Source organism: Dendrobates tinctorius, unplaced genomic scaffold (assembly GCF_039654945.1).
Source record: "Dendrobates tinctorius isolate UK_male_01 unplaced genomic scaffold, ASM3965494v1 ptg000060l, whole genome shotgun sequence".
Classification (NCBI taxonomy): Eukaryota; Metazoa; Chordata; class Amphibia; order Anura; family Dendrobatidae; genus Dendrobates; species Dendrobates tinctorius.
In genome coordinates, this window is record NW_027361728.1 from 71,393,315 (window position 1) to 71,407,455 (window position 14,141).

Genomic DNA, 14,141 nt, shown 5'->3' on the forward strand with positions numbered 1-14,141 from the left:
TAATTGTTTTCCCAGAGACTACAGGAATACAGTATTACATGTTCTTATTGCTGCTAGACACTGTATTGCTGCTACATGGAGAGCTTTAATCCCTCCATCCTTTTCTCAACTCTGTGATAAAACAACACTCATTTTCAGCTGGAGTTTAATCTTGCTCAAAACCATATATCCAGATCCAAAAATCAATAAGTCATGGAATCTCTGGTCCTCTTCGAAATATGCTACTCTCCTCCCTCCTTCATCCTTTTAGGACATTGGAACTTTTTATTGGTTTTACATGATTAGGTATAGTACCCGGGAATATCGGTGAGATCTTTCCCCTACGTGTTCTGTACCTCCTTATGTTGAGACTGTGAGCCTAATTTATTTTTGTATTGTCGGTATTGCTCTTTTGCTCTTGTAATGTTGAGGTTTTTTCAATTTGAAAAATGAAATAAAGATTGGGGAAAAAAATTCCTCTTTGTACAACGTTAAGTGTTGTGTTAGCGGAGGATGTGGAATTAACAGAATACTGACATAAAATTATGGTGCCACTGTCAGAGGCTGCATCATCCTGCTATGAGATAAGTGATGTGTCATATATTCCAGTACAAACTCCACTTTCTTCTCATTGTTATTCTTGCCAGATACAAAGGAGGCCAATTCTAAACTGAATTTGGTACTACTACTGCCAGAATGGTTGCTGCCAGCAGTGGCAATGGTGATGCTACTATCAGCTTGCACATTGTTAGCCATAGTGTTTATTTTATCTCTCATACTACAACATAAATTTCCAAAGATACGTCATGGGTTTACCATGATAGAGAGGGGCCAGAAGACCGTGGTGTCTGATTTTACATACTCCTGTACTAAATAGAAGCACCTGACAATCATATTAAACAGTACAGGTTTCTGCTGGCAGTGCATGGATTAATCTGTTCATTTGGGAACTCCTTGAGATTTCCTGCTTTGATGGTCTCCGCTTTTCAGTGTTGGCCACTGCTCTGCTATATATACTGTATATACTCTGGCAATCAGGGATTACCAGTGTTAGTTTCATACAGCCTGATTCTGAAGTTTGGTTGTTTGAGGAAGCATTTGAAGTATTCAGAAGACTGTTGCTTGGTGATTTGTCTGTCTACTTATACTCATCCTCTCCTATTTGTTTTTTCCTTCAATTACTTCCTGGTTTTCCACTCTGTTGCTTGAGAGTGCATATTTGTGCGATTGGTATTTTCATTTATCCCACTACATCTTCCCTTGTTAGTCTGTGTGAAGACAAGGGGGTCAGTGGTGCCCTACTATGCTAGCCGAAAACTCATGGACCAGGGATCATCCCACCAAACACCAGCTTTCCTTTTTCCATGGGCATAATACTATTCAGACAACACAGGGTGAGGGTAAAACAGTGTGGAAATACTTTATGGAATCACAAAACACGCAAATAAAACATAGGACAGTCCCAGCAAATTACCTAAGATGGTGAAAGTTTGCAAAGTCTCATCCTTCTACTGACTCGCCATAGTAAGAGCAGTTGCGACTTCAGAGCTGCCAGGGCTGACTACCCCACCTGTGACACACATAGAGAGGAGGTAGCAAAAATCTAGGAACCTGACAATCCATTGAGGTAGAAGGCCAGGTGACCAGAGTGTCACATCCTGGCTTTTCCAAACATTTCTATGGAGCCAAGTGACTGGTGTGTCCCAATCCTGGCTTTCCCAAACATATACTTGGGGCTAAGGTGACCGGTGGGTCCAATTCCTGACTACCCCAAATGTATCCATGGTTCATTGATGGTCTATGGCGCAGATCTGTATTCTTTCAGTTGGGGATATGGTCCCCTAAGCTGGCATCCTGTAGAATGTCAAATCTGTGATGGAGCCATGATGTCTTGGCTGCTGTACTGTAAAGTGCTCCTGGCTTTTGCTTTTTTACAGAATCTCTGGTTATCTTGGCTGTCTGGATGTCTGGATAAATGTATAAGCAACATATCAGCAAATATCATAGTTAGTGATAAGCGAGTATACTCGTTACTTGGGTTTCCGAGCATTTTGGCATGCTTGAAGATTTAGGTTTTGTCGCCTCAGCTGCACGATTTACTGCTGCTAGACAGCCTGAATACATGAGGGGATTGCCTAACAAACAGCCTACAGTATGGTTATGGGGTGCATGATTGCAAAATTGGAATATTAAAATAGGTATGCAAAAAGTTAAATGGGTGTATATTTGTCACACCTGTGAATTGCATGGCTTGCAATCACTACCCTACTCTCCGCGATCACTTCTCTAGTACTCCCAGAGTCTGCCCATCTCGCTGGACTATCTCTTGCAGACTCTTCCAACACTACTAATTCTCTCCTGTTGCTGAGAGCCTCCATCCGGCTATAAGGAGATGTAGCCAGTCTGAATACTTTCCCTACCCACTGTATCCCCATTTTCTCAATGTAGCTGGACAATCATTGTAAATAAGTACTTTGTATCACTCCCACCTCATTGTAGATTGTAAGCTCTTACGAGCAGGGTCGTCATTATTGTTGCTTTGATTATTGGATTATCTTTAATTATGTTACGTATGACTGTTGCATGTGATCCTTTGAATTGTAAACCTCTGCGGAATATGTTGGCACTATATAAATAAAGATTATTATCACATAATGCAGCCAATCAGGAGGGATTATTAAAGAGAAAATAAAATGCGAGGGTAGTATAGAAGGTAAGAGCTCATTCCACATACGGATAGAAAAAGGCCTAAATCTGATTGTGGGGTACCATTGCAGTGGTGAAGCACATTGGAAATTGGAATTGGAGTGGTAGTCCCAGTCTGTGAATAATAATCCAAACATTCAAGTGAGATAGAGTGGTGCTGTGTCTTGATTTCTTTGTGATATAGTGCATCAAGAGCACCTTAACACCTTAGCCAGACAAGAGTGGAATCTTGAGCTTATCTGCTTCACCTGATACTGAAGTCCTAGGTGATTTCCCTGGAGAGGCTGCAAGTCATATGGAAAACAAAACCTAAAATAGAAACAAAAAAAATGAACATATGCCCTGCTGTAAGTAAATAAGTAAACGCAATAGCGCATATATAAATAACAGAGGGTACTTAGTAAACACCATTTTTGTTCAAAAAAAGAGTAAAAGCCATATCACCAGCATCAAGGTGTACCCAAATCGGCATGGTTCTAACCTTTAGAATTAAAACCTTACCATGTGTCAAAGTGACGTCAATGTGAATAAGAGCTGAACAATTAGGTTAGTCAGCAGGTATCAGGCCAGGGCACGTGCAGCAGCTCATCAAAGGGACGAGGTAGGGATACGAGGCACCAAGGGTATAGGCAGAGACATGGTCAGGAAGTCTGGGGTCAGGGCAGGCAGCACAAGTCTAGAAGATGTATTTCAGAGTCAGGAGCAGAGAGGTCAGACAAAATGTGAGAACAAGCAGTGTCAGTAACAAGAAAGTCAGAACAATACAGCACATTGATAGAGCATGAGATTAAACAGCAACTAGTAGCTAAGCTCAGCCAAGGTGTGGAGGGGGAGCTGCCTAATACTGTTGGCACCAAGGGTATAGGCAGAGACATGGTCAGGAAGTCAGGGGTCAGGGCAGGCAGCACAAGTTTAGAAGATGTATCCAGAGTCAGGAGCAGAGAGGTCAGACAAAATGTGAGAACAAGCAGTATCAGTAACAGGAAAGTCAGAATAATACAGCACATTGATAGAGTATGAGATTAAACAGCAACTAGTAGCTAAGCTCAGCCAAGGTGTGGAGGGGGAGCTGCCTAATACTGTTGGCAGTGGATAGGCCAGGGAAGCAGAATTCGGTGATTATAAATTCTTTTTTTAATAATTTTGCAAAAATGTCTACATTTCTGGGTTTTTTTCAGTCAAGATGGGGTGCAGAGGGAACATTAATGAGAAAAAACAGAACTTTTTTAAATTTACCAAATGGCTGCAATGAAACAAAGAATGAAAAATTTTAAGGGGTCTGCAAACTTTCCGTACCCACTGTATCTAAAGGCTGCATGAGCTAGTCACCAGCCAATATTTGTAGTGCTTTTGTGTCCATGGAGATGGATGAAGAAATATCTTCAGAAAAATAGCGAATGGCCTATATACACTCACTGGCCACTTTATTAGGTACACCTGTCCAACTGTGTGTTAAGACTTAATTTCTAATCAGCCAATCACATGGCGGCAACTCAGTGCATTTAGGCATGTAGACATGGTCAAGACAATCTCCTGCAGTTCAAACCGAGCATCAGTATGGGGAAGAAAGGTGATTTGAGTGCCTTTGAACGTGGCATGATTGTTGGTGCCAGAAGGGCTGGTCTGAGAATTTCAGAAACTGTTGATCTACTGGGATTTTCACGCACAACCATCTCTAGGGTTTACAGAGAATGGTCCGAAAAAGAAAAAAAATCCAGTGAGCGGCAGTTCTGTGGCCGGAAATGCCATGTTGATGCCAGAGGACAGAGGAGAATGGGCAGACTGGTTCGAGCTGATAGAAAGGCAACAGTGACTCAAATTGCCACCCGTTACAACCAAGGTAGGCAGAAGAGCATCTCTGAACGCACAGTGCGTCGAACTTTGAGGCAGATGGGCTACAGCAGCAGAAGACCACACTGGGTACCACTCCTCTCAGCTAAGAACTGGAAACTGAGGCTACAATTTGCACAAGCTCATCGAAATTGGACAGTAGAAGATTGGAAAAACGTTGCCTGGTCTGATGAGTCTCGATTTCTGCTGCGACATTGGGATGGTAGGGTCAGAATTTGGCATAAACAACATGAAAGCATGGATCCATCCTGCCTTGTATCAACGGTTCAGGCTGGTGGTGGTGGTGTCATGGTGTGGGGAATTTTTTCTGGGCACTCTTTGGGCCCCTTGGTACCAATTGAGCATCGTTGCAACGCCACAGCCTACCTGAGTATTGTTGCTGACCATGTCCATCCCTTTATGACCACAATGTACCCAACATCTGATGGCTACTTTCAGCAGGATAATGCGCCATGTCATAAAGCTCGAATCATCTCAGATTGGTTTCTTGAACATGACAATGAGTTTACTGTACTCAAATGGCCTCCTCAGTCACCAGATCTCAATCCAATAGAGCATCTTTGGGATGTGGTGGAACGGGAGATTCGCATCAGGGATGTGCAGCCGACAAATCTGCGCCAACTGTGTGATGCCATCATGTCAATATGGTCCAAAATCTCTGAGGAATGCTTCCAGCACCTTGTTGAATCTCTGCCACGAAGAATTGAGGCAGTTCTGAAGGCAAAAGGGGGTCCAACCCCTTACTAGCATGGTGTACCTAATAAAGTGGCCAGTGAGTGTATATTAAACGGACTTCAATTAGGGAACATTATAGGCTACCCTAAGCATATGTTTTTTTTTACTGAACACCTAAAACTTTGTAAGTTGTGGTTAGTCATAGTTTCTTGTAGTAGAACATTCCAAAGAATTATTCTAACTCGGGAGAAGTCTTGGACCTGGGAGTGGGAGGTGCAGTTTAGTGCAGTTGTTAGTCGAAAGTTTCTTGTGGAGCGTTGTGTGCGGGTAGATCAATAAATCGAAATGAGTGGGGAGATATAGGGCGTGCCTCACTGTGGAGAGCTTTGTGGATGAATTCAAGCAATTTAGGTTGGATCTTATAATGTATGGGTAGCCAGTGCAATGACTGGCAGAGAGTGGAAGCTTCCAAGTAACGATTAGCCAGATAGATGACCATGGCTGCTACATTAAAGATGGACTGGAGAGGGGAAAGTTGAGTGAGGGGGAGTCCAATTAATAGAGAATTACAATAGTCAAGGTGGCTTTTGTTTCCGTGGTGAGAAAGGGGCAGATTCTAGAGATGCTCTTCAGGTGTATGTGACAAGAGTGGGCAAGAGATTGTATATAGGAGAAGTAAAGATTGATGTCAAGCATAACACCCAGACAGCGTGCCTGGTGTCTAGACATTATTGTGATGCCACATACAGAGAGGGAAATTAATATGATGGCTGAAAGACATAGATAAGCACATACAGCCATACCTGCCATTATTTTCCCACTTTCTGAGTCTTGAGCAGTGTGTGAAATGGTGGTGTCCATTTCATTTTTTTTTTGCAATGCTTGCGAATCTAATGGAAAGTGTTCGAATTTGCGAATATAAGGAGATTCAACTTGAAGTTGAGTCATCTGTTCATCTCTACTCATCACCTGTTGTCCAAATCAGTCTGGATTAGTGAACAAGCTGGTGTCAGTAATTGGAACCAAGCCCAAGATTCCACAAGTACTGAGACTGTGTGCACCTAAAAACCAAAAGGCATCACAAAATTTGGCCAACTAAGTGTCTCTTATCAAATTAAGGTATTGTTCCAGTTATCACACCACCAGTGAGGTGTTAAGGTCCCGCCACACACAGCGAGATTGCTAGCAAGATCGCTAGTGAGATCACTGATTTTGTGATGCCACAGCGATCTCGCCAGCGAAATCGCTGTGTGTAGCACGCATCAGCAACCGGCCCACCCGCCGAGTATCGCTGATCGTGCAGGAATGTCCTGGGCCATTTTTTGATCATTGGTCTCCCGCAGACTAGCATGCATCACTGCGTGTGACAGCGAGAGACCAATGATCAGCAACACTGGGAGCTGGTATCCAAGGTAAACAGCGGGTATCTAAGAGCCGCGCGGCTCTTAGTTACCAGCTCTTTACCTTGGGTACGAGCTTGCTCGCTGGTCCTGATGGCTGGTGAGTCTGTCTATGTGACAGCTCACCAGCGATCAGCTAACTATGTCCCAGCGATCCCATCCACGTCGGATTGTTGGTTGGATCGCTTGGACATTGAAGCGTGTAACTGGGCCTTTACTGGAAAATTAGGAGGGACTTAGAACCATGGAACCTCCCACCACAACACAGCACAATATGTCTAATGCAATCCACATAACAGTAATAATAAATCTGCAAATAACAGAGGGCAGACAAGAAACCGCCAAGTAAATTACTAAATAAAACATGTGCCGTCACGGGTATACATGAAGAACTGTGAATTTGTAGAGTGTGTAATGGACTAACTCTAGCCCACACAAGGCGTTACCCTAAGTTAAATAAACAGACAAAGTGAAAATTGATTTGTGGTTACATACCAGTGTATGCTGGTGGGGGAGCCCCGGCCGTCACCTCTGCCCCAGAGATTGTGCTGTGTTGTGGTGGGAGGTTCCATGGTTCTAAGTCCCTCCTAATTTTCCAGTTTCTTTCTTGTACACTTTGTTTATATAAATTTCAATAAAGTATGATATTTTAATCATTCATACACTATTGTGTGGTACTAAGTCCTGTTTGGTATATATCTTGGTTACTGCAATAGTCTAATTTATGTTCTGTGGGGTATCACCCGTTTTAGGGCAAAATAAATATTACAAAATTGGGCATTTTTTGTGATAATATTGTAATATACTGGTCAGATATAGTGGTATTACTAATAAACGTAGTCAACCCAAAAATAAGTTGTAAGTGTATCTGAATCAGTTTTTTATATGCTTTAGTGTTAACAGCGATAACAGATAATAATTGACTGCTGGTAATGTGACTATTTTTTTTATTAAAATGTATCAAATTGCAATGAAAATCACTTTATATAAACTTATTTAGTATGGATTTTAAAAAATTGGATTTATTATAAAATAGTTTGCATTTTAATTACAGATGGGACTTCTGCTTTAAAATAAGTATTATTAAACACCTAGTGTTAGGTGACAGATTGTGATGTCAGAAATTAACACGCCATTCCCAGCTTCAAATTTACACTTCAAGATTTTGATTCAAATAAAACCCAAATCCTTGCAACTGTGCTCACTCGCTGAGTGTGACTAATGTGTGAAATCACGCTTTACTTGTTATACAGCTTTACAGTACTTACTGTTATAAGTTCAGAAGAGCTCTATTTGCTGTAAATGAAAAAATAAATGCTGCACAAAAACATCTGTCATGTGTTTGTGACCACCTATCCTTAACTTATAGGACAGTTACAGTGCATACGTAATATCCACTTTTTAAATACAGAAGCAGAAGTAAGAAAATAAAAATAATAAGGGAATATAATATATTGAATTGCAATGATATAAACATATTTCTTTTTCACAATAAAGAAGTATTAGTGTAATAGTTATAATGGATAACTCAGGAGTCTCTTTGCGTGGAACAAGACAACTACAGAACACAATTTATAGGTGGTAAAGTCTATATTATATCACACGGTGATTCAAACAGGTGCAGGGAAAAACTCAAGTCCATAAACACTCGGTGTAAATATTAAATGCAACTTAGAGAGTCTGTAGGAAACTTCAGTCAAACGGAGCAGTCTTTGATGCACAGTTATACTTGACACAAGTAAGTACCGTATATACTTGAGTATAAGCCAACCCAAGTATAAGCCGACCCCCCTAATTTTGCCACAAAAAACTGGGAAAACTTAATGACTCGTGTATAAGCCGAGGGTTCACAGTGTGTGGCCCCAGTTATGATGCACAGTGAGTGGCCCCAGTTATGCTTCACAGTGAGTGGCCCCAGTTATCATGCACAGTGAGTGGCCCCAGTTATCATGCACAGTGAGTGGCCTCAGTTATCTGCAGTGTGTGGCCCCAGTTATGATGCACAGTGAGTGGCCCCAGTTATGCTGCACAGTGTGTGGCCCCAGTTATGATGCACAGTGAGTGGCCCCAGTTATGCTGCACAGTGAGTGGCCCCAGTTATGCTGCACAGTGAGTGGCCCCAGTTATGCTGCACAGTGAGTGGCCCCAGTTATGCTGCACAGTGAGTGGCCCCAGTTATGATGCACAGTGAGTGGCCCCAGTTATGCTGCACAGTGAGTGGCCCCAGTTATGATGCACAGTGAGTGGCCCCAGTTATGCTGCACAGTGTGTGGCCCCAGTTATGATGCACAGTGAGTGGCCTCAGTTATCTGCAGTGTGTGGCCCCAGTTATGATGCACAGTGAGTGGCCCCAGTTATGATGCACAGTGAGTGGCCCCAGTTATGCTGCACAGTGAGTGGCCCCAGTTATGCTGCACAGTGAGTGGCCCCAGTTATGCTGCACAGTGAGTGGCCCCAGTTATGATGCACAGTGAGTGGCCCCAGTTATGATGCACAGTGAGTGGCCCCAGTTATGATGCACAGTGAGTGGCCCCAGTTATGCTGCACAGTGAGTGGCCCCAGTTATGTTGCACAGTAAGTGGCCTCAGTTATGCTGCACAGTGAGTGGCCCCAGTTATGCTGCATGGTGAGTGGCCCCAGTTATGCTGCACAGTGAGTGGCCCCAGTTATCTGCAGTGAGTGGCCCCAGTTATGATGCACAGTGAGTGGCCCCAGTTATGATGCACAGTGAGTGGCCCCAGTTATGATGCACAGTGAGTGGCCCCAGTTATCATGCACAGTGAGTGGCCCCAGTTATCATGCACAGTGAGTGGCCCCATCAAGTTGCTGCTGCCGCTCTTAAAAAAAAAAAAAAAAAACCTGTATACTCACCTCCGTCGCTGCCCCCTGCTCATCAGCGTTGCGCTCTGCAGTGACTGTGCAGGCAGAGAGCGATAGCGCTCTCTGACCCGAATGTCACTGCAGAGGACGCAAGACAGCAGAGCGCAGGGACAGGTGAATATGCCCCCCCCGTTCATACTCACCGGGTCCTGGCGCTTGTCTCTGCAGCTCCCCAGCTTGTTCCATGCTGTCGGCGCTGCGCTCTTCCTGGTTCAGCGGTCACGTGGTATCCGCTCATTAAATATGCGCATATTTAATGAGTGGGTACCATTTGACAGCTGAAGCAGGAAGAAAGCAGAGCCGACAACATGGAACAAGCTGGGGAGCTGCAGAGAAGGGTGAGTATGATCTGACACCACCGCTCCCCCTCCCCCGCCGATCCCCCCCGGTATGTGACTCGTGTATAAGCCGAGAGGGGGACTTTCAGCCCAAAAAAATGGGCTGAAAATCTCGGCTTATACACGAGTATATACGGTACTTGTTTAGTCCAAACACAGATAAATATACTGTATATATAAGCCAGTTCAAATTATGTTTTCACTAGTAATGAGCGAGTATACTCGTTGCTCGGGTGTCCGCCGAATATTTCGCCGCACTCGGAGATTTATTTTCTGTCGCCGTAGCTGCATGATTTGCGGCTGCTAGACAGCTGAATACATGTGGGGATTCCCTAACAAACAGGCAATCTCCACATGTATTCAGGCTGTCTAGCAGCCGCAAATTATGCAGCTGCGTCGACAAAAACTGAATCTCCAAGCACACCAAAATACTCGGAGGACATGCGAGCATGCTCGGGAAAACCAGAGCAATGAGTATACTCACTCATCACTAGTTTTCACTCATCCAGGGGGGCCTGGGTAGGCAGTCTCAGGTATTGCAGAGCAGCAAGAGCTTACGTGTCCAACAAATGCAGATAGGAGCAACACGAGAAGCCAGCAGCAGGAGGAATACTGGAGACCAGTGTATGAAGCAGAAATTCAGAGAGCATAATAACAGGATATCCACACAGGTTCACAGGAGCAGATAGCAAACCAGGTAGCCACCAGGACCATGAGCTGGACACAGGCAGAATACTCTAGCACAGACTAAAGGCTGGGTTGGATTTATAAGGCAGGAAGACACGAGGCACATGAGACAAAAGACACCATCTTAAAAGAGGGCAGAAATGCCAAAAAGGTAATCAAAAAATGTTCAGAGTCCTGACAATTAGTTTATCTTGAGCAAGATGGTGCAAGTTTATCTTAAAAGGGCTATACCACAAACAAAAGTACATTTTAATTAATAGATCTTGGAATTAAAATTATTTCCACAATAGTGTGTGTTTAAATAAAATATATTTAGGGGGCAAAGAAACACGTTATGTAATGATGTTGCTAAATGGGGCTGGATGTTAGAGGGTTGCATAGTTAAGAGACTGACGCTACTTGTGAGGCTGCTAATTTTGTTGGGGGCTTTAGCTAGGAAAGGGGTTGATATTACTTGAGTTGAGATGTATGCTGGAGGCTGCGTTCAGAATGGGATTATGCTGCATGCTAGGGGCGCTGTATAAAAGAGATGATGCTGCATGTGAAGGGCATGATGCAGTATAATGAGATACAGGGCCATAGCCATGTGTGAGGTACTCATATCCCACACCCTGGCTTGCTACAGAACAACAGGGTCTCGATTTGGTGTGTGAATGCAAACATATTTCTGTAATGGACACCTCCCTGCCATAGTCTGTCACAAATTGCACTGTTCCTTTTCCCATTGACCCCAAGATGCGGAAATCAGACCAATCCATAAAAAACAAAATCTTTTTTGCTAACCGTTTGTCTTGTACACATTGGCCAGCAGGAGATGCAGTTGTCATTTTCCTTGGTACAGTACAGTGACACACTGATAAAAGTGCTCAGCGTCACAGTTGGAACATGGAAGCGTGAGTTGGGGACTTTTACCTTTTCTGTGTATAGCACCACATTAAATTGTGCTTTCCTCAGTGACCACTACCCTTTGTTCTACTTCTTGGAAACCACATAAGGATGCTTCTCTAGCTGTTACCTTACTGAGTGTGTCTCACCCTTGCTGACCCTGTCTCTCTCGAACCTGCAGCCTCCAAGGACTAGCCGGCACTAGTCCATTCCCTAGATGCTATTGGGGTCTCTAATAGAGATGAGCGAATATTTAAATATTCAGTTCGGCTCACGATTGCCAAATTTGGAACATTCACTGATTTTTAAACGTAGATTTATTCACCGAATATAGCCGAACATAAACAGCACCGTGTGAAAGCGTGGGAAGCACCAGCGCAGCACTTCTGATCAGCGGTGAAATGATCCCCGCCGGTCAGAGAGCCTTTGTTCCCATGCTGTCAAAAGACAGCATGAGCACTCAGCTGTGATCAGAGGTATATAGTTTACCTCTGGTCACTGGTGTGAGCTGATGGGACAACAGCTCCCATCAGTTGACACATGCTGCTAATAACAGTGAGAGCAGGAGCAGCAGATGGCAGTATTTATTAGTGAAGTGAGTTCAATGGCCAGAACAGTGTGGCTAGAACAATGTGGGAAGGGAAGCAAAAGGCCAGAAAAAGCCATACACCTGACAAATGTTATTGAGAACTCTGCTATTAGAAGTGGAAAGGAAGAACAAAGACAAAAGAATCTAAATAATAAAAATATTGGAGAAAGAGAAACCAATCACAAACTAAAATGCTTCTATACTAATGCACAAAGCATGGGCAACATACAAGGAGAAATGGAACTACTAACGCAGGAAAAGAAATATGATGTCATTGGAGTCACTGAAACTTGGTGGGACAATACACATGATTGGAATACAAGTCTAGAAGGATATAACTTATTTGCTTGAAACAGACTTGATAAACGAGGAGGAGGAGCTGCATTGTATGTTAGAAACGCGTATATCTACACAGAGATTCAAGCTTCAGAGACTGGGAGTTCTGTGGAAACTGTTTGGGTAAGAATACAAGAACAAAACAATGGAATGGACACCATTGTAGGCATTTACTACAGGCCGCCTGTGCAAGCTGAAGATATGGGTGAACTCTTTCTGCATCAAATGGCCAAGTTCTCCAAAAAATACGACATAGTTGTCATGGGAGATTTCAACTATCCTGACATTTGTTGGGAATCTCTCTCAGGCAAAACTAACAGGTCAAGGAAATTCTTATCCTCTCTTGCTGACAACTTTATCTTCCAAAAGGTAGTGGAGAAAACAAGGGGAACTGCTACCTTGGATCTAATCCTTATATCAGGGAGGAAACGGTTGAGGAGGTAAAAGTGGCTGGGCCCCTAGGAGGTAGCGACCATGCTATTTTAGAATTTTGGATAACTAGAGGAAGAAGACCTGTGAAGACTCAGACGTCAAGGTTAGATTTCAAAAAGGCAGATTTTAAGGGATTCAGAAAGAGAATTGGAGGGATCCAATGGCTGGATATCCTTAAGGACAACAATGTCCAGGAAGGATGGGAAATCTTGAAAAATGAAATTCTCAAAGCACAATTGTTAGCAATTCTGATAAGAGGGAAGAATAGGAAGCATTTAAGGAAACCAGGAAGGATAAACACAGAAATTAAGAACATGCTAAAAAAGAAGAAAGAAATGTTTATAAAATGGAAAGAGGGAGGCATATCTAAAGAAGAATATAATGCTGTCTGCAGAACTTGCAGGGCACAAATCAGATTACTAAAGCTGACAATGAATTGAGGCTTGCAAGAGATGTCAAAAGCAATAATAAAGGATTTTGGGGATATGTCAAAAGTTAAAGAAAAGTCAAAGATGCAACAGGATTTTTACAGGATGAAAATGATGAAATGGTAAGACAGGATGTTGAGAAGGTCGAACGTTTCCTATTTTGCATCTGTTTTCTCTCAGAAAGGAAATGTAACATCAACTATTCTTCACTGTCCTATTAAGGGAATAGAAGAATCCAGGATATCTATATACAGAAAGATAGTGAGGAAACACTTAGCTAACCTAAATGAATTCAAGTCTCCAGGTCCAGATGAATTACACACCAGAGTACTGAATGAGATAGCAGAAGAAATATTTGAACCACTCTCCATAATCTTTGAAAATTCTTGGAGAACAGGAGAAGTCCCAGTAGACAGGAGGAGAGCAAATGTTGTTCCTATCTTCAAAAAGGGGAAGAAGGTGGACCCAGGCAACCATAGGCCGGTGAGTCTGACTTCTATACCAGGAAAGATCTTTGAACAAATTATTAAACAACATGTATGTAAGTACCTGGATATGAATGAAGTGATTAAACAGAGTCAGCATGTAACTAATAAGTCATGTCAGACTAACTTAATTTCCTTCTATGACAGAATCACTGATTGGGTGGATCAGGGAAATGCTGTAGATATAGTATATCTTGACTTCAGAAAAGCATTTGACAAAGTATCTCAAACAATCCCTATTGAAAAAATGACTAAGTATGGAATGGACAAGGCAACTGTTAGGTGGATTCATAAATGGCTTAGTGATCGGACCCAAGAGTGGTCGTAAATGTCTGCACACCCAGTTGGAAGAATGTCTCAAGTGGGGTACCACAGGGCTCTGTCCTGGGCCCTGTATTGATCAACATCTTTATCAACGATTTAGGTAAAGGAATTAAGGGTAAACTGATTAAATTTGCAGATGACACAAA